Genomic DNA, 21,600 nt, shown 5'->3' with positions numbered 1-21,600 from the left:
CTCTCTTTTTGTTATTAAAGCTTAATAAACTCAACAGTGTACAAAAAAAACAAGCACAAAAATATATTGTACACCCAAAATCTGAAGTGGTGTAAGTAATGTTGTAAGTGTGCAATGTTTACTCATCAATAGCAGTGTATAGGGTAATAAACTGGCATGTATGGAGGAAGGATAATGGGTAGGGGTTGGAATGGATGGAAATATGGCTGTGGGTACTGATGAGTGTAAACTGTGGGCTGTGTCTGTATTGCAGTCACGATGAGACGTGGCTGGTATGTCGGTTGACCAAGGGCTGTATAGGTGAGCATCTGGCCAGGGTGTCTTTCTCTGGTAGACCTCCTTAGTGCAGGCTGAGCGTCAAGCTGAATGTCTTGAATATCTCTGTCTGGACTGTGAACCTGAGCCAGCTCCTGTTCCTGGTAAGGCTGGGGTTCCTCAGCACAAGGCACACTTTCATTTTGTCTTTCATGTTCTTCCTCACTGTTACTTTCTCTTTCAGGTGCAGGCTCAACATGAACTGTTTCCTCGAGGTAAGTTCCAATCTGTTCGGTATTGTGTTGTGTTTCACAGGTAACAGTTTGATGAGGTAATGGATTTGCGATCCTTGGCACTTCCCTTGCTATCCGCAGCCAATATCTTGGTTGATCGTCTTCGTCGTCTGATCCACTTGAGTCATCATTCTGTGTCTGTTCGATTTTTCTTGTGGGTTTGGTTGACTTTCCATTTCCCCTTTGTGACTTGGCAGGTGCATTTGTGACTGGTGGCTCTACAGGTAAGTCATTCACTTGGAGCAACAAGTTTTGGTGGAGAGTGCGAGTGGGACGGTTTCCTGTCTCAGGACTCACCTTATAGACTGGGTTTTCACCGAGCTGTTCTTGTACAATATAGATTGTCTTTTCCCAGTAGGGTGTCAGTTTGCATGGACCTCCTCTTATAGAAACGTTGCGAACGAGAACCCTGTCTCCTGGCTGTAGAGTGACGCCTCTGTTTTTCCTGTCATAATATTGTTTGCCTTTTGCACTTGATTGTTGGCTATTGGTGCTGGCTATTTTGTATGCTTCGATCATTTTCTCTGCCCACTTTTCCGCATAGCTACTTGCTGTGTTTTCTTCTTTCTCTGTTACCAAACCGAACAGAAGGTCAACAGGAAGACGTGGATGATGACCATATAACAGGTAGTATGGGGAATAGCCTGTTGCCTCATGCTTGGTACAATTGTATGCATGGATGATATGAGGCAGGTGGTCCTTCCAGCTTTCTCTCTCTTTCTCGCCCAAAGTTCGGAGCATTTGTAACAGAGTCCGGTTGAACCTCTCTGCGGGATTACCTTGGGGATGGTAAGGGGATGTTCTTGAATGGTTCACGCCTGCGAACTGTCTGAGGGCTCTGAACAGTTCATTTTCGAACTCCCGGCCTTGATCATGGTGGAGTTTAGCCGGGTATCCGAACCGAGGGACAAAGTCATTGAAAATCCTGTCAGCAGCTGTTTTGCCGGCCTTGTTTTTGGTAGGGTATGCCTGGGCAAACCGGGTAAAGTGGTCGACCACCACCAGGATATATTCGTATCCACCACGGCTGGTTTCAAGGTGGAGAAAGTCAATACAGACTAGATCGAGGGGTGAGCTGGATGTTATACTGCCCATCGGCGCCCGGTCATGTACAGCTGGCTTCTTTTGTTTAATACAACGACACTTCCTGGTGATGTACTCCTCAATATCATTTTTCATGTATGGCCAATAGAATCTCTCTCTTGCGAGGCTCAAAACTCGCTCTACACCAACATGTCCCATATTGTCGTGCAGGTAGGTTAGGGCTGTCTGTTTATAAGTGGCTGGCAAGACTAGCTGTTTACGACCAAGAGTTTTCCTATACAGGATGTAATTTTCCACGTGCAGTCTGCTCCACTCTCTTGAGAGTTTTCTTGTGGATTTGTCCATTGCTCTGCGTCCCACTTCCGTCAATTCACTGTTTTTCTCCTTTAATTCCAAGATTTTCCCAATGACTGGGTCTTTTTTCTGTTCACTTGACAGTTCATGGTGGTCAATTGTTGGGAAAGGTTCCGTGTAAGTTTGCTGTTGAGATGAGATGTTAAGGGCCGCCACCCATGCTACTTCTCCATGCTGGGCTGTCCTGCTGCCTTCCCAGGTGGCGCACACTGCCTCCTCTGACAATTTCTCAGAACACTGACTCATGTAGGCATTGATGTCAAGGGGACAGCGGGATAGGATGTCTGCAACAACATTCAATTTCCCTGGTTTGTACCTTATTTCAAAGTCAAAGTCTGCAAGCTCCCCTACCCAGCGATGGCCCACTGCATTAAGCTTAGCTGTGCTCATCATGTAGGTCAAGGGATTATTATCGGTGTAGACAATGAAATGGGGAGAATAAAACAGGTAATCCCTGAACTGTTCACATACTGCCCACTTCAAAGCCAAAAACTCGAGCTTGCCACTGTGAAGATGGTAACTTTGCTCCGCTGGTGTCAGTGTGCGGGACCCATAGCCGATCACTCTCATTTTCCCATCCTGATTTTGGTAGAGTACCGCCCCAAGGCCCTGTTGGGAGGCATCAGTGTGGAGTATGAAGGGCTGATTGAAATCTGGGTAACCCAGTACTGGTGGGTTTGTAAGGATGTTTATCAGGCGTTCAAGGATCTGCTGGTGCTCACTGTTCCACTTCACTGGGGTGCGTGAATGTAGTTGAGGGCCCTGTGGTTTTCCCCTTGCAGGCTTGGGTTCTGGTGGACTTTTTTTTTTCTGAAGTAGCTCATATAGGGGACTGGCTATCCGTGAGAAGTCTTGTACGTATGTTCGGTAATAGCTCAGAAAACCTAACAGTCTCCTTACATCCCCCACTGTTCTCGGAGTTTTCTCCTTCAAGGCTTGCACTGCTTCCACATCTTTCGGATCCACCCTCACCCCATCTGCAGACACCAGCCGACCCACATACCTGACCTCTTTGCGAAACAGTTCACACTTTTCAGGTCTTAACTTTACTCCATGGCGCTGCAGAGCTCGAAGTACATTGCGCAGTACCTCAACATGCTGTTCGAAGGACTTTGAAAAACAGAGGACGTCGTCTAGATAAGGGATGCAACACTCATCCCTCAGCGTGTCAAGCATCTCCTCCATGCTTCTTTGAAAAGATGCTGGGGCATTTGACAAACCGAAGGGTATTCTAACCCATTCGTAAAAACCCCAAGGGGTTGTGAAGGCGGTCATGTGTCTGGACCCCTCTGCAATGAAGCCTTGGTGGTAGGCTTTGCCCTGGTCTAGGATGGAAAACCAGCCATAGCCACCAAGTGAGTCGATTAAGTCCTGTATCCGGGGAAGAGGATGTTTGTCGGGTACTGTCTTTTGGTTGAGCAGTCGATAGTCGACACAAAGGCGCAGTGATCCATCCTTTTTCCTGACACAAACAATAGGTGCGGCATAGGGTGAGTGTGATTTCACGATCCATCCTTTCACAATCAAATCTTGGATGTACTCTTTCACTTCCTTGTACAGTGGTTTTGGGATGGAAGCATAAGACCTCTGAACAGGGATGTCGTCTTTAAGCCTGATTGACATCTGAAGAGAGGGGATACACCCTATGTCTTCGCCGTCGTGGGCGAATGCTGCAGACTCCTCGCGCAACATTTCCTCAACCATTCGCTGCTGTTCAAGGTCAAGATGACTGAGGTCAACAGGTGGTCGCCAGGGCTCAGTCGGGGGGGTTTCACAGGTGGTAACATTGTGGACTTCAGCCCTAACTGTTGTACCCTGTGGTTTCTCAACCTGTTGTGTCTCTGTCTTATCCGTTTCAATGACTTTGGCTACGTGCTGGATGGATCCCAGCTGAGTTCTCTTTGGGAGAATTACTTCATGCTTAGTGTGGTTAGAAACAGGCACGTTGACAAGAGGCCACCTGCTGTTATTAATTTCCAGTATACCCTCCCCGACACTTAATTGTTCCAAGGGTGTGCTCCCTTCTGCGGGTTCATAAAGGACAACAGGGTTGGACGTGTCAAAGGTAGGTGGTACTCTGCACCGCACATGCAATGTTTTTCCAGCTGGGATGCTCACATCCTCTTTACCAACTCTGATCGTGGCCATGCTGTAGTTGGGTGTCTTTTGGCCCTGTATGAAGTTAACCATAGCTGCTGCCTGTTCCTCTTCAACACCCAATGCTTTTTGGAAGAGACCAATAACCATTTCATGTGCATCAGCGGGAGATTCTTGCCCATTCATCATCACTTGGAGAACATTCGCTCCCAATATAGGCTGAGGGAGGGGAAGCTGGCTGACCAGAAAAGGTGTCTGTATTGAAAGGTTTGGATTGTCATTTCCGGGGAGGTTGACCGTTAGCTCCACCCATCCATCATACGGGATTGGTTGTCCATTTGCTGCATACAGAGTGAGGCTTTCCTCTGTGTCAAGAAGCTCATGCAATGGTCGTACTGGGTGATTGGGGATAAATGTCTCTCTCCAGGGCCGGTCAATCATGCTCACTTGCGAGCCAGAGTCAAAAAGCACTGTTACTGCATAACCGTTGATGAAACATTTGAGCATGCTCTTTCTACCAACCAGCGGTGCTGTGAGAATGGCATCTTCAGGGGTTACTGGTGTCTCTCGAGAGTAGCGATCACAAGCTCTTTTACGATTCATATCTTTTTTTTGGCGTTGCTGCTTCAGTGTGGAAGTTACTGAGTGGGACTGGAACTTTGGAACGGCCCCTGGTTGTCCCTCATCAAAGACCGGTTCCCGTTTCCCTGCTGCCTGGTTCTCTTTAAACAGCCCACAGCCCGGTGTCCTGATTCACCACACACAAAACAATGATTACAATCCTCCGCACCTTGGTGTGAACACTTTGTGCAGACAGGCATTTTACCCTTTCTTGTGTGGGAGAGCTGGCCGGGGAAAGACGTAGGAGGGGCGTGTGGCTGTACATGAGGTTGGCCTAGTGCTTGGACAGGTAGGATCTTTGAGTGAGTCGCGTATACCACTGGGTTTTGCTGATCTATTAAAGCTGCAACCATGTTGGTTAAAGTCTCCACCTGAGCGCTGAGCTGCTGTATTGTCTTCTGTTCTCTAGTGTCTGAAGTCTGATCACCATCAACTTGAACACTGTTTGTGTGTGTTGCTCTCTGTCGGGAGACATTACCAAATCTACGTTGATGTTCGTTTTCAGAGTTGATTATCTTCATCACCCTGCTGACGATCTCTTCATCAGAAATTTGGTTGTTTGTGATGAGTGGCCTCAGCTGCTGGCGAATGTCTGTGTGTTTGGACCCGAGGCCCTGGTAAATGGAGTGCAGAAAAACTTGCTGGATGGTCTTGGGGTCATAGTGGATTTCTGTGTTTGCCTGTTTTGACTGGAAGAGGATTTTCTGTTTGAGGCCTATCATGCGATAGATGAACTGCTGAGGAGGTTCATGTTCGTCTTGCTTTGCACACATTAGATCCTGAAACAGTTCAGTGCCTGCCTTTTCACACAGATGAGACCGGAGAAAGCCCTTCAGTTCACAGATTGTAATGTCATCTTTATTGGTGAGCATGTTCTTAAAAGCACCAGGTTTTACACACTTCAGCACTCCTCGGATGACCTCTGTCTCTGTAAAGCCCTCTCTGTCTCCTTCGTCTATTTGCTTGCTGATACTGTTATATGTGATATCAGAGCTTTGGTCCCCAATCTGTCCTCCATGGACCTTGAATTCCCTCCGTTGCAGGTAAGACAGATGCTTTAAGGAGTCCACTTTCTCTTCGTCAACATGTAGTGGGTCGTGACGTGGGAGTTGGTGTTGTAGTTGCTGACCTAGACTGGTGGACTTACTGTGTGCTGTGCAAGCCATATCTTTGTAGTATTGAAGCTTTTTTCCGAGGTCTTCGTGCATTGCTTGTAGCTGGTCAATACTTTGAGTGGTAATGTCTCTGTCGAGGTTAGCATGTTGTTGTGTGGTGTGGTTTGTCGTGGTTGTAAGGGCAGTAAAGTGTGAGGTGGTTGGCGTGTCATCATTGACGTGTGAGAATGTAGTGTGGCCCTCTATCATGGTTGGCACAGTGGTGAGTGTAGTGTGTTTCTGTGTTACACCCTTTGTAATTACAGTTGCAACAGGATTATCAATGATACTCTTAACCAGGTCATTTAACATTAACAAATCAGACATTCCCTCATCTTCGGATTCAAGTAAGGTATCAGACTGCATATAGTAAAGGATATAGTTGACACAACTTTCTTCATCACTGGACTCCAAATCTTGGCTGCTGTCGCTGGCGATGTCCTTCGCCAGCTTGTAGACATCGTCGCATGACAGTCGGTACAAGTTCTTTTTGATGCTCCAAACGAGTTCTTTGCGTACTGTAGACATGACGTCTGTGGACCTGACAATGATAGCGTGGTTCCCCTTGGAAGAATGAAGACCCTTCTCTGGCTCCGATCTCCCCTTGTGGACACCCACCAGCTGTCGTCTCGGCAGTAGTCACGTCACCTCGCCTTGGCCTCGTGGTTCTTCTTATCACTGGATCTGCTCCCCTGGACAGTATTGTTGGAGGCAGATCCCGGACGAGCCCCCACAATTTGTTACGGGTCCCAGGATTGGGTGCCACGGCAACAATAAAGAAATCTGTAATGTACAGAAAATGGTGAGAAACAATGAAGACACGACTGCTCAGTTCGTCATCCAAGTTGCGTCTGTATTCAAATTCACAAATAAAATACAAACATTTCTCTGAGTGTCTCTTGTTCAGTCTTCAACTGTTTAAGTACATCAAATATTAACTACATCGTACATCGTATTCTAATTCACATTCATGTTATAGCTCGTGCACATTCAATATTCTCCATTAGTCCACTTGACTCTACTTGAGCAACGTACTCATTTACATTCACCTGTTTAAGTGAGTTAAAGCATTAATAATAATATAGTGCAATAAACAGCATTAATCCACTGTACTTGAATGCAACATGTTGTTGGCAATCATTCTCGATTCACACACACTTAAATAACACATAAGTATTACTCAGAGAGAGCTAAACGTTTTCAATACAAAGTTAACCAAGATGTGACTGGATGTAACAGTAACATTTTTATCTTTAACCAGTATGCATTAATATAAACATTCTTTCAAACTTGTATATCTGTAACCATGAACCTTTAACATTTATTCATATTCCCATTTGAACTGTAGTGTAAAGGAGACCACAAATAAAACTAACACTGTGCAAAGTGCTGACAAAAACCCTTACATTTCGCGGAATGCCCGCAAGGCAATACACAGGGTGAACAATAAACCCATAATCGGCGGGAACTGCCGTTTCGCGCCTTCCGGTATTTACCCCTGCCATTGTACTCAACGGCGGTATTTTAAAGTCTTTTAAGTTCGCTAAAAACACAACAAAACATGACCCGAACTTCTTTAACAGTTATACATATAAAGCAAGGCTTTAGAAGGTTGACATTTTATAGTTTGAACCAACTACTGACCTGTAATGTACAGAAAATGGTGAGAAACAATGAAGACACGACTGCTCAGTTCGTCATCCAAGTTGCGTCTGAGGACGCGGGAGGAAGTGCTCCCGTCTGACGACAACCCGGAACGCAACTACTTCAGTGTCAACAGTTCCACCTGGGTGCTGCTTAGATATTAAGTTCCTCTCAACCCTAATTATGAGGAATAAATGAATGTACTGGTCTCATACATTTATAAAAATCGTTTCAAGCCCTTAAATTCAGAGAAAATTACCTTCTGCTAATATAAATCAAATAATCAGTTTTGAGAGTACCACATGTACAACACTTGCGTTACAGTCCAGGAGCTCTATATCTAAACGATATCATATAATACATAGAAATCTATCATTTAATACATATTATCACGGCCAAAAGCTGTGTGCGCCTCCAGACGATATTATGAATCACAAACGACTTTGTTGGGTTCTGCGACGTCTCTGGTTCTTCCACTTTCACATTAACCTGAAGTCGACTGAACCGCGCGCTGCCTGCTGCCGTCTGCCCGCTGCCGGGCGATGGTGCCTCGCGGCAACCGGCGGCATATCGCAGTTCATGTACTTCAGCGAGTCAAAGCCAAAGTTCCTTTCCCCCAAATCCTTCTCAACCATGGCTCAGATAACCCCCACAACAGTCTCGTTGTGGAAATACAAGACACGTCAAAGAACCGGCAAGAAACACTTGCGTTACAGTGTGTGTATTCACACAAACACACACACACACACATGTGGCGCTCGCACGGTCGAGTCTCATTGGCGGGCCAACGTCTCTGGGCGGGCCAGGCAGAGTAAGGGGCGGAGCTGAGATTCTTGGTGACGTCATGAATACAGACATTCCAAATCAGCGCGCTTGAGCCTCCGTTTTTTCAAAGGCGAGCAGAACAGCTAGTGCTCGTTTTACACCAAACACAAGTTTTAGCCACTGGGGGACCATAGGCAGGCTAGGGGAACTCATATTTATGTTAGAAAACCTTTCATGTCATGGGATTTTCATGTCATGGGACCTTTAACAACTTTCCAAAAAAGTATTTTAGGGTCTGAATTAAAAATGTTTATATCTACAAATTGCACATTTTCGGAATGCTCACCAATAGCGATGTTTCTGCCATTCAAACTAAAAAAGAAATTTACTCTCCGTCTCTGAGTATTGCCTCGACTGACATTCCTCCACCGATATAAGTTCTCCTCTATACTCCATGACAAAGGCACCTGGTTCGATGGGCTGGGTAGCAAAAACTCCCCTTCCTATAAGTACATAAATTAATAGATTGCTTTCTTACTGCATTGGCTAAAAATATTTTGTTGTCTCATCCATTAACAGTGATTCATCCACATCTCCAATAAATGAATAACCATAAAAATATAAATATATATATAATATATATATTATAACCACTTACAATATAATCGTATACAATTTTAACCATAGCTGGTTATATTGGATTCAACAAAAACAGCAGCTTAATAACAGCTTTTAAACACAAATATTAGGGTTTTTTTTATGTGTATGTGAAAGAACAGTACTGAGAAATGAACTGGTGTAATATGATCTGCTGCCTTGTACCTTTTTCGCTATCAATGTATTTCCCTCAATTCCTGGCTTGTCCTTTGAGAGCAGAATGAATGATGTTTCTTCCTCAACAGGGTTTATTCTTTTTTTCCGGGTTGACATCATGGCTCCCTGAAAGTGATTTGGACATCATAAACCTTACACAGTTACCCAACATGCAAGAATTGACTGACTCATGATCTGTTTCAAGCAGTTACCAGAACCACAGTAGCTAACCAAAAAAGAAAAAAAAAAGTAAATGGTTCATAAACTGACTCTGATCTTCAACATTCCAGGGCTAGATGCTTCCAGTGAAGCCATAAAGATCCATGCGTAACATTTACATGGTTTATCTCTAAACACAACAACCACAATAAAATAGGAGTTGTAGGAGAAAGTCAAGAAGTTAACAAAGACTTCACTGACTTGTTAATTTATCACCATTTAAATAATTAAAATTCATAAATATGTGTATATGATATAATATGTGACTATAACCTCAAAGTCTAGCCCAATGATTCTGGTAACTTGTAGACAGAAAATTGTAAAAGCAAGGATAAATTGATCTGTTCAACATAATAAACGAATACAGATAACGTTATCTTGCTCCTTTAACGTTGCTGAGTAAATCCTCTTACCTTTCTAGCATGTGTGCATGTCGTCTTTCTTTTATATTTCACTGAATTGACAACAACTTATTGTTATTATTATCATTGCACTCATGCCTAAAATGGCGGCCATGTCCCACAATGCATTGCGGCGGAACTTCGCTAATGAGTGCTCCAACATGCTAATAGGATAACTTACACAACTAGTAGACACTCTTATAAACAACACAGCTTTAACCGAGTGTCAAGTTGTAGATAACGTTATGTTAGTGAGCTATTTAGCTAGTGCACGGCAGCCAACAGCTAATATCAAATGCACTATTTAGCAACAAGCACTCTGTAGCTAATGTTAGCCAACTAGCTATTGGTGTAAAACAGCATTGTATTACATTTGCTAACTCATTATATGTACAGTAATATCACTGGATATTTTCCGAATCATTTTGACTTAATCAGATGAATAACACCTACCTGTTGTCCATATATTTCCAAGAAATATAAAGGCAACCAGACCACCAGTGATAGGCATAGGTAATGGGACTTAATCTAACTTGCCGTCGGTCGATGCCGATTCTTCTGAGAGTGGGTCGAGTAATCCGTGAAGTGCTTCGCTTATTGTGGATCCACTCCACTCACACTTTGTTGGGTAGTATCAGTATTGGTGATTTGCTGGTTTGTGAGTGATATAGACGTACCCTCATCTGTACCATGTGAAAGAGTGTGTTATCCAAAGCAGGAGAAGTTGTTTATAAAAGGAGAAATAGTCTGAACCCCAGCATAGTGGAAAATGTTTTGTTTCTAAACACACATTTTTAAGTTGCACAAGCACATTCACTGCTCCTTACTTTGTTATCACACTGCGACAGTTTGAAAAGAATTGTTCCCTTCATTATGTGTTATTCATTTGACATAAAATATTTATTAGATCCCTATGTATTGTCATGTTTCATACTCATAATAATACACTAAACAAAATATACATTTCATTTATATGAATGAATACATGAACGATGCATAAAATGTATTTATTAAGATATATTGATTTATTTACTTGTCAGTTTTGCCATGTCTGGACTCTTGCAGGGCAGTATAGCCGATTGAGTGTATTACAAATTGATAGAATGACCTTTAATATATCTGACTATTTAACACTGGCTTCAAATAGTTTCACCACGCCATCACTATCAGACCACCTCCTTCTTCTGTATGGTTTATTGGCGGTTGACAATCCAACTTGGACTGGAGTGTGAAAAAGAGATAAATGCGGAATAAAGGAACAAATAAAAGTAAATCTCATCTCATCATCTCATTTTCGACCGCTTATCCGGGGTCGGGTCGCGGGGGGAGCAGCTCAAGCAGGGGGCCCCAGACTTCCCTTTCCCGGGCCACATTGACCAGCTCTGACGGGGGGATCCCGAGGCGTTCCCAGGCCAGTGTTGAGATATAATCTCTCCACCTAGTCCTGGGTCTTCCCCGAGGTCTCCTCCCCACTGGACGTGCCTGAAACACCTCCCAAGGAAGGCGCCCAGTGGGCATCCTTACCAGATGCCCGAACCACCTCAGCTGACTCCTTTCTAAGTAAAGGAGCAGCGGCTCTAATCCGAGTTCCTCACGGATGGCTGAGCTTCTCACCCTATCCCTAAGGGAGACGCCAGCCACCCTTCTGAGAAAACTCATCTCGGCCGCTTGTACCCGCGATCTCGTCCTTTCGGTCATCACCCAGCCCTCATGACCATAGGTGAGGATAGGAACGAAGATCGACCGGTAGATCGAGAGCTTTGCCTTGCGGCTCAGCTCTCTTTTCATTACAACGGTGCGGTAAAGCGAACGCAATACCGCCCCCGCTGCTCCGATTCTCCGGCCAATCTCACGCTCCATAGTACCCTCACTCGCGAACAAGACCCCGAGGTACTTGAACTCCTTCACTTGGGCTAAGGACTAATTTCCTACCCGGAGTAAGCAATCCACCGGTTTCCTGCTAAGAGTCATGGCCTCAGATTTAGCGGTGCTGATCCTCATCCCAGCCGATTCACACTCGGCCGCCAGCCGATCCAGTGAGTGCTGAAGGTCACAGGCCGATGATCCAATGAGGACCACATCATCTGCAAAAAGCAGTGACGAGATCCTCAGACCACCGAACTGCAACCCCTCCCCACCACGACTACGCCTCGATATCCTGTCCATGTATATCACAAACAGGATTGGTGACAAGGCGCAGCCCTGGCGGAGACCAGCACCCACTGAGAACGAAACTGACTGGCTGCCGAGAACACGAACACAGCTCTCGCTTTGGGAGTACAAAGATTGGATGGCCCTGAGGATAGACCCCCTTACCCCATACTCCCGCAGCACCTCCCACAGTTTCTCCCGGGGGACCCGGTCATACGCCTTCTCCAGATCCACAAAACACATGTAGACCGGATGGGCATACTCTCAGGCCCCCTCCAGGATCCTTGCAAGAGTGAAGAGCTGGTCCGTAGTTCCACGTCCGGGGCGAAAACCGCATTGTTCCTCTTCAATCTGGGGTTCGACGATCGGCCGAACCCTCCTTTCCTCCTTTAAAAGTAAATACATTTACACAAATTTAAAACTAGATTACTCCAATTTCTCTTCGGAGCTTAATACTATCATGATATGCTTTGCCTGCTGTTTCCCCAAAAGCCCTGACAGTGATAGGTTGTTGTGTTTTGCCAATAAACCCTACAGAAGAACTGAAGAATAACTTTTACACACATTGGCCTACCTAGTTTTTGGCACTTTGTGGGTCCCTCCTTCAGGTGTGTGTGTGTGGAGTGTGTAAGTGTGTATCGGGTGCAGTACTGGGGTCCGGTAAAGGGGGCGATAGTGAGCACACACACTTTTACACACGTACCTAGTTTTTGTCACTTTGCGGGCCAAATTTCAAAAAGCTAAAAAAAAGCAAGAGACACATCAGGGGAGGCTCCTGAGCACAGAGGGATGAAGATCGGTGTGGGGCATAGGCGTAGCGGCCATATACATTGGGGGGTACAAGTCCCCCCCAATGTTCAGATATCCCAAAATGTCCCCCCCAATAAATCGCTGGGAATAGGGATATAGCAATTCAATATTTCTATGGGTAGAACACTTAGGTTTTCCCTGAAGTACACTCCGTTCCCTGAACGCATCTCTGCACACAGTGTGCGCCGCACACCCTAAATAACTCAATCCGATTCTATCTACAGCTCTTACAGCCAATGAGAATATGGCTGTTCGGGCTAGCTAGCCAATGGGATAGATCCATGATTTGATTCGTCCCCGCACGTGCGGCTCGGTGACGGTGACTTGTGTCACTCGAGTCTTTTTTACATGACCATGGAATCAAAAACATCAACAACAGCAAATTAGTGGCATGTTACGATCGAAAAAACAGGTAAGTTATGAAGCTTTTGATAGTGTCTATCAAATTTCGTGGGTTTTTGTCGCTTCTCTAGCAAGCAGCATCATTAGCTATGTGTTACCCATGTAATAAACCAGCTAGATGACGTTGGCCCCGGCCCCATTCCGTAATTCCAACGCCTCATTATGCCGACGTCTCAATGTTCCGAAATGTTCCCCATTAGATCTAAATGCATGGGCTGTTTGGTTTTAAATGTGCTGGGGACAGAGATGCATTCGGAAGTGCATTTTCAGAAGTGCTAGGTACAATGAGGATGTGGATCTTCCCTGTGGCATGTTCACTTTGGTGTGTTCAGAATAAAGAGAGTGAAGCACAGAGAGAGCAAGAACGTTTGGAGGATGAAAGCAGCGTGTGTCAATCTGGTAGTGACATAGAGGTGAGTAGCCTAAGAGAGGAGTTCTGGAAACTAGTAGAACCTTGGCTTTTCCTATGTTCAATGCAATTTGTAAGTTACTTTGGTTAAAAGCGTCTGCAAAATGATTGTCAAAGAGTAAATATTAATGGTTTAAACCGAATTGTGACATTAGAGCAGAATCCTGTTGGCAGTGGCACTGATGTCTATAGTGTGTTTCAGTAGTCTGCTGGTAAATAGTTTGCTGATATCTGTGATATTATTCCTTCCATGTTTCCTCTGTTGTGTTCAGTGTAGAGCTAGTGAGCCAGCGGGAGAGACAGAAAGTTTGGAGGATGAAAGCACAGGGAGAGTTTGTCAATCTAGTGGTGGCATAAAGGTGAGTCGCCTAAGAGAGGAGTAAATATGAAAGGTTAAGAACGAATCATGACATTCAAGCAGAATCCTGTTAACACACATGTATATAGTGTAGGGTTGTCAAAAAAATCAGATACTAATCGATTAAAATTAAAAAAAATAATAAAGGATTAGATACTTATGTGCAACAGTATCGATACTAAAACCGCTGTCTTCATCATCTTCATCTCATTTTTTTTCTCGCCTCCTTCAGTTGACACACAACTTTACACAGCAGCGTTGCAGTTGCTAATATAGCAATATAATAATTATTAAGTCAAGTCTCATTCAAAGTTACAAAACATTGTATAATGTATGTATTCATAGATTAATCCATAACTAATCAGAAAACATTTAGGTTATGTCCTTGACATGTCCAATTCTTTAACAGTGCATCATTCATTACGGCTAATGGTTTCACCATGAGATTAGCTCAATGCGCTCTCTCATGAAACTCATCTAGGTACTTATTAAACAAGTGGTTGAAAATATCAGAAAATCTGAGGGGTAACAAAAGTTTTGGGGTGGGGTTCTATTTAGGTCCATGAGATAGATGCACCTGGGTGGGTTTTACTCAACATTGGCAAATGTGATGGTTATGCAATAAAAAATGTAATGGAAGTAAGAACTGGCTGGATTTTGTGTCCTTGTTGTGGTGGTGCAGGTGTTTGTTTGTGTGTGTTTTGTAAGAAAGACAAAACATCAATGAATTGAATGTGGGAAAACTGACTGGATTGGTTGAAATATTGAGGAGCACAAAATGTTATATTAAATTGAAAAAGTAAAGGAAAACAGAGCTCTGAAGTATTTGTGTGTAAACCTTTTCCCAATTTCAAGTCTTCCACACTCCCAGACTGCTTGGTCACATCCAGTATTAAAGTGTTTTAAACATCCATCCCTAGAAAGGTGCTAGGTATTGAGATTTTGCTCTCAGAGTGCACCAGATTAATGCATGTTCAAAATCTTTGCCTGGGGGGGCCGGACCCCGCCCCCAGGCATTTGTCCCCCCCAATGTTGAAACCATGGCTACACCTCTGGTGTGGGGCCCACCATTTTGGGCCCCACAAGGTTTCAGGGCCCCACACCGTTGGTGTGCTCCAATAGCCTGGGCCCCACGTAGTGATAAATGCAAGTACACACACACACACACACACACACACACACACACACACACACACACACACACACTTTACATATTTATTTTACGCACGCATTGACTTGTTCAGCTATTTACTGCCAAGCCTTCTCTCGCGCTCTCGCTGCCGCGGCGGAATTGCTTTTTTTTGTTAAAATGGGTAACTGTTCGGCATACGCGTTCATTAGAATTTCCAATTCCGTGGGGGAAAAGTAAGTGGATCTACGCTTTTGGTCCATGTTTGATCATGTTATCAGAGATCCATTGATGATGGCTCTTTATAGTCAACAGCCACGCCCTCAACCCAGAGTGAACATACTCAGAGTTGATTAACCCAACGCTGATCACCTGTTCTGAAACCGAAAACCCAGAGTTGCTTTTCAACCCTGAACTCTGAGTCAACCAACTCAGAGCGCAGGATTAAACTCAGAGTATGTTAAACCAGCTACCTGAAACAGGCCTCAGCCATATTAAAATCACTATTTTCAACCGTGGAGTGAATTCGCGAGTCTGCAGCAACGACCTAGTTGTACCATGCAAGTGACGTCATCGGCGCTCTAATACTAAAAGATGCATTATCTTTTGTTGCTAAAAAAAAAGCTATATATTGACTTTTTAAAGGTCCCATGACATGAAAATCTCACTTTGTGAGGTTTTCTAACATAAATATGAGTTCCCCTAGCCTGCCTATGGTCCCCCAGTGGCTAAAACTTGCGTTTGGTGTAAAACTAGCACTAGCTGTTCTGCTTGCCTTTGAAAAAACGGAGGCTCAAGCGCACTGATTTGGAATGTCTGTTCTCATGACGTCATCAGGAATCTCAGCTCCTCCCCTTACTCTGCCTGGCCCGCCCAGAGACGTTGGCCCGCCAATGAGACTCGACCGTGCGAGCGCCACATGTGTGTGTGTGTGTGAATACACACACTGTAACGCAAGTGTTTCTTGTCGGTTCTTTGATGTGTCTTGTATTTCCACAACGAGACTGTCGTGGGGGTTATCTGAGCCATGGTTGAGAAGGAATTGGGGGAAAGGAACTTTGGTTTGACTCGCTGAAGTAGCCTACATGAACTGCGACATGCCGCCGGTTGCCGCGAGGCACCATCGCCCGGCAGCGGGCAGCCAGCAGCAGGCAGCGCGCGGTTCAGTCGACTTCAGGTTGATGTGAAAGTGGAAGAACCAGAGACGTCGCAGAACCCGACAAAGTCGTTTGTGATTCATAATATCGTCTGGACTGGCGCACACAATCTGTTATATGATATAGATATCTATGTATTATATGATATTATTTAGATATAGAGCTCCAGGACTGGAGTGGAGTGGAACGCAAGTGGTGTACACTTCCTTGTTATTTGGATAACCGTTCTGCTGTTGGTGTGATGGCCACGACAAGGAGGAGAAAGGGATCTTTGCCGGGCAGCGCTTATGCACCTCCGCCTCCGGCGGTGGTCCCTCAGCGGGGCTCAAGCGGGAGACATTCGCCGCCAACAATCCCTTTCTCCTCCATGTCGTGGTTCATGTTCTTGAGGGAGTCAAAGCCAAAGTTCCTTCCCCCCAATTCATTCTCAACCTTGGCTGAGATAACCCCCAATACGAGTCTCGTTGTGGAAATACCAGAGACGAGAGTCCGACGTGTTATGCGCCATCACACCAACAGCAGAACGGTTATCCAAATAACAAGGAAGTGTACAACACTTGCGTTACAGTCCTGGAGCTCTATATCTAAATAATATCATATAATACATAGATATCTATATCATATAACATATTGTGTGCGCCTCCAGACGATATTATGAATCACAAACGACTTTGTCGGGTTCTGCGACGTCTCTGGTTCTTCCACTTTCACATCAACCTGAAGTCGACTGAACCGCGCGCTGCCTGCTGCCGGCTGCCCGCTGCCGGGCGTTGGTGCCTCGCGGCAACCGGCGGCATGTCGCAGTTCATGTACTTCAGCGAGTCAAACCAAAGTTCCTTTCCCCCAATTCCTTCTCAACCATGGCTCAGGTAACTCCCACGACAGTCTCGTTGTGGAAATACAAGACACGTCAAAGAACCGACAAGAAACACTTGCGTTACAGTGTGTGTAGGCCTATTCACATTGATGTGGACGTTGAAGAACCAGGAACGTCGGAGAACCCAACGCGGTCGTTTGAGATTCATAATATCGGCTCACACAGCTTTTGGCCGTGATAATATATATTATATGATATAGATATCTGTGTAGGCTATATGATAATATTTAGATATAGAGCTCCAGGACTCCCGTGTGTTCTAGAATATTTACAGAACACGGCTAAAGGCTGTGTGCGCCTCGCCATTGCGATACATCCACTGTAAACAGAGCGCACGGTAACGTGGCTGCAAGCTGCTCAGGGCCACACCCCCACCCTCCTCCTTGACACGCCCACCGAAACAGCGCATTTGGGGGAAGCTCAATGTGCGACTGGCTCGGAGTGGCTGTAACTCTGCACCACGGCTGAATTTCGGGAACGTCTTTGAATACTGTGTTAGTTGCCCACTAATACCTATATTAAAGAATACATAAAATAGCATGTCATGGGACCTTTAAATATTTTTTTTAGTGTCATTTTTTTATTTTTAGAATGGTCATAACTAAAACGTTAACGTTGTTTATTATTTCAGTTCAGTTCATCTTTAATGTGGTGAAAGACCAGCCTTTCAAAGCATTTCATGATCACAGGTGTTCGAGCTACTGGGCGGTAGTAGACGCACGCAGGGCTTCTCCCCGGTGTGAGTCCTCACGTGGATCTTCAGCTTGGAGCCATGACTGTATGGCGAGTGGATAGTGCCAGGATTCCCTGGAGAAGGATAACAACGTGTGAAATGAACGTGTGGAGAAGCTACGCCGCCGCCGTGTGGAGAGGATATGCACGCCGCCGCCGTTGGGACTGGGGTTCGATTCCCAGTCTATATATATAATTTTTTCTTCATTATTTTCTGGTATTAATATATCCAATGACTTGTTGATGAATAAGTTGATGACATTTTATAAAAAACGTTAGTTTTTATGTGTCAAAAAGACAAACTGTTTTAAAACAGATCTCAAAAATGTTTTGATGATTGTATGGGCATGATGTCACTTCATAGGGCAGAGGGGTATTCCACAAAGCCGGTGTTACACCGAATTCTGCGACCCGTCGAAATGTGTGACCCCAGAGGGCGCTGTTGCACATTTTCTGCAACATGCACGAGTTTGAAGCTAGACTCGGAATGGGTACATTCGTTTTGTGACACCGGGCAATGCTTTCTTTCTTGAAAGCGTCTTACTGACTGACTGTAGCGTCTTATGGGGAAAGAAGCAACGGTGATTGACCGTACTAAACACCTTATCCATTCTATGGGTCTGTGAAATGCAAATGAAATCAAATGTAGCCTATTTATTAAGCACATTTTATGTTTTTGTTGTAATGCCCACCGTTTTTATTTGTATGCCCACCGTTATTATTATTTTTTACTGCCGTTTATGAAATAAATATGAACTAATGCCACAATTATTCATGTCTGCGATCATCACAGAGTCCACAAGCAACGCAGTTCGCAATCAACGATGCCACAATCAATCTAGCGCACCGTCGAATTCTGCGCCCACACTGTAAATGCAGGAAAAATTAGGCAAACCCCAACCAAATGTTTTCAGGTCATTTGTCGTCCTCATATCTGTATTTGGACACAATTATTCATGTCTGCGATCATCACAGAGTCCACAAGCAGCAGGTCGCAATCCCCGATGGGTCACAATTCATGACAGCAGACCGTCGAAATCTGCGACCACTGTAAATGCTGGGAAAATGAGTCAAACCCCAACCAAATGTTTTCAGGTCATTTGTCGTCCTCATATCTGTATGTGCACACAATTATTCATGTCAGCGATCATCACAGAGTCCACAAGCAGCAGGTCGTCATCCCCGATGGGTCACAATTCATGACAGCAGACCGTCGAAATCTGCGACCACACAAATGCGGGGAAAATGAGTCAAAGCCCAACCAAATGTTTTCAGGTCATTTGTCGTCCTCGTATCTGTATGTGTGCACAATTATTCATGTCTGCGATCATCACAGAGTCCACAAGCAGCAGGTCGCAATCCCCGATGGGTCACAATTCATGACAGCAGACCGTCGAAATCTGCGACCACACAAATGCGGGGAAAATGAGTCAAAAATTTGACGGTGCGCTAGATTGATTGTGGCATCGTTGATTGCGAACTGCGTTGCTTGTGGACTCTGTGATGATCGCAGACATGAATAATTGTGGCATTAGTTCATATTTATTTCATAAACGGCAGTAAAAAATAATAATAACGGTGGGCATACAAATAAAAACGGTGGGCATTACAACAAAAACATAAAATGTGCTTAATAAATAGGCTACATTTGATTTCATTTGCATTTCACAGACCCATAGAATGGATAAGGTGTTTGGTACGGTCAATCACCGTTGCTTCTTTCCCCATAAGACGCTACAGTCAGTAAGACGCTTTCAAGAAAGAAAGCATTGCCCGGTGTCACAAAACGAATGTACCCATTCCGAGTCTAGCTTCAAACTCGTGCATGTTGCAGAAAATGTGCAACAGCGCCCTCTGGGGTCACACATTTCGACGGGTCGCAGAATTCGGTGTAACACCTGTTTTATCACATAACCGGGCAAATTAACCCAGGGTTTGCGGTAACCCTAGGGTTTCCGTTCCAAAATGAACACGGTATGTGTTCCAAAACCAAGGAACAACGGACCATCTCCTTCAGAAACATCAAACTTATCAACACCACAGACCTCTCCACCATGATCAGCTCCTACCCCAACCCTCCCCCAGCTTCCTCCCTGACTGACCTGGTGACTCACTACAATAACTGCCTCTCCTCCTCCCTCACCACCCTGGCCCCCCTGAAAACCCGCTCAGTCTCATTCACCCACACTGCTCCCTGGTTCACTCCTCATCTGCGCCAGCTCAAAGCCACTGGTCGTCGACTGGAGCGACTCTACAATAAGACTCAACTCACTGTACACCGCCAAATGTATTCGGACCACCTCCATCACTACAAGAATGCCCTCACCACTGCCAAAACCTCATACTACTCCAACCTCATCAACACTGGTACAGGCAACAGCAGAGTCCTCTTCTCAACAGTCAACCACTTACTTCAGCCTCCTAAATCTCTCCCTCCAGATATTTCCACCACCCAATGCACTGCGTTCCTTGACTTCTTCAGCTCTAAAATCAACACCATTCACCAACAACTGGCCTCATCTCGCACCCCCTCTGATGACCCACCCTGGATGATCACCTCTGGCCAACCTCTCATCAGCCTCTCTGACTTCACCCTAGTAACAGAACAGACCGTTTCAGAACTCATCCGCAAAGCCAAAACCACCACCTGTCAGCTCGATCCTCTTCCCACCTCCCTTGTCAAAGCATGTCTTCCGTCCATCTCCCCCATGATCACCAACATAATTAACTCCTCCCTCACTACTGGTACTGTACCCCCCACTCTCAAGCTGGCTGCCATCACTCCCATCCTGAAAAAACCTGGTGCTGACCCAACTGACCTTAACCATTACCGGCCCATCTCCAATCTCCCTTTCATCTCCAAAACACTTGAAAGGGTGGTTGCCGCACAACTACAGTCCCACCTCGACATTAACAATCTCCATGAACCGTTCCAATCTGGCTTCCGTCCAAAACACAGCACTGAAACAGCCCTTGTCAAAATCACCAACGACCTCCTCCTTGCAGCCGACTCTGGATTACTCACCATTCTCATCCTCCTCGATCTCAGCGCAGCATTCGACACCATCTCCCACCCTCTGCTCCTTGACCGCCTAGCTGGTATTGGGATCACTGGTGCTGCACTCTCCTGGTTTACATCCTACCTCACCGGCCGTCAACAATTTGTTCAACTAAGCAACCACAAGTCTGGGTGTTCAGGTGTCTCACTGGGTGTCCCCCAGGGGTCAGTCTTGGGTCCACTCCTCTTCACCACTTACCTCCTCCCGCTGGGCACACTCCTCCGTCACCATGGGGTCCATTTTCACTGCTACGCTGACGACACACAGGTCTACATCTCCACCAAACCCACCGCTGCCATCCCCCCCACCTCCCTCATCACGTGCCTGGAAGAGATCCGGAGCTGGTTGAGCAGGAACTTCCTGAAACTCAATGGAAAGAAGACCGAGGCCCTGCTCATCGGATCCAAATCCACCCTCACTAAATCACAACACACCCCAGCTCCACTCATAATTATCGATGGATTCCCAGTACCCTTCTCCTCCAAAGTCAAGAGCCTCGGCGTCATCCTGGACAACACCCTCTCATTCGCACCCCATATTCACAACATCACCCGGACTGCATTCTTCCACCTCCGCAACATCGCCAGACTCCGCCCATCACTGACCCAATCCAGCACTGAAATCCTAGTTCACTCATTTGTCACATCACGCATAGACTACTGCAACGCCCTCCTCACCGGACTCCCCACCAAACTCATCAACAGACTGCAGATCATTCAGAACTCAGCCGCCCGGATCATCACCCGCACCAAATCATCTGACCACATCACCCCTGTCCTCATTCAACTTCACTGGCTCCCAGTACACTACCGTATCCAATACAAAACCCTACTCCTCACCTACAAAGCTCTCCACA

General features: G+C 45.4%; 1 long non-coding RNA gene and 1 pseudogene across 2 annotated transcripts in view; both read right to left on the bottom strand.

The window, feature by feature from the left end:
* The window catches only part of LOC132455315 (uncharacterized), a 33,132-nt gene extending 23,393 nt beyond the window's left edge, over positions 1–9,739 (bottom strand). For both annotated transcript variants that reach the window (XR_009525177.1, XR_009525178.1), the window contains exons 1-3: positions 9,673–9,739; positions 9,050–9,166; positions 8,574–8,730 (exon numbers count right to left, since the gene is read on the bottom strand). This is a non-coding gene — a long non-coding RNA (uncharacterized LOC132455315). The remainder of the gene's footprint in view (positions 1–8,573; positions 8,731–9,049; positions 9,167–9,672) is intronic.
* Positions 1–21,600, bottom strand: part of LOC132456607 (zinc finger protein 729-like) — a 353,266-nt pseudogene that overhangs the window by 276,610 nt on the left and 55,056 nt on the right.

The sequence above is a fragment of the Gadus macrocephalus genome, chromosome 4, assembly GCF_031168955.1.
Source record: "Gadus macrocephalus chromosome 4, ASM3116895v1".
Classification (NCBI taxonomy): domain Eukaryota; kingdom Metazoa; phylum Chordata; class Actinopteri; order Gadiformes; family Gadidae; genus Gadus; species Gadus macrocephalus.
The sequence above is the reverse complement of the archived record's forward strand: the minus strand, read 5'-3'. Positions and strand labels throughout refer to the sequence as shown.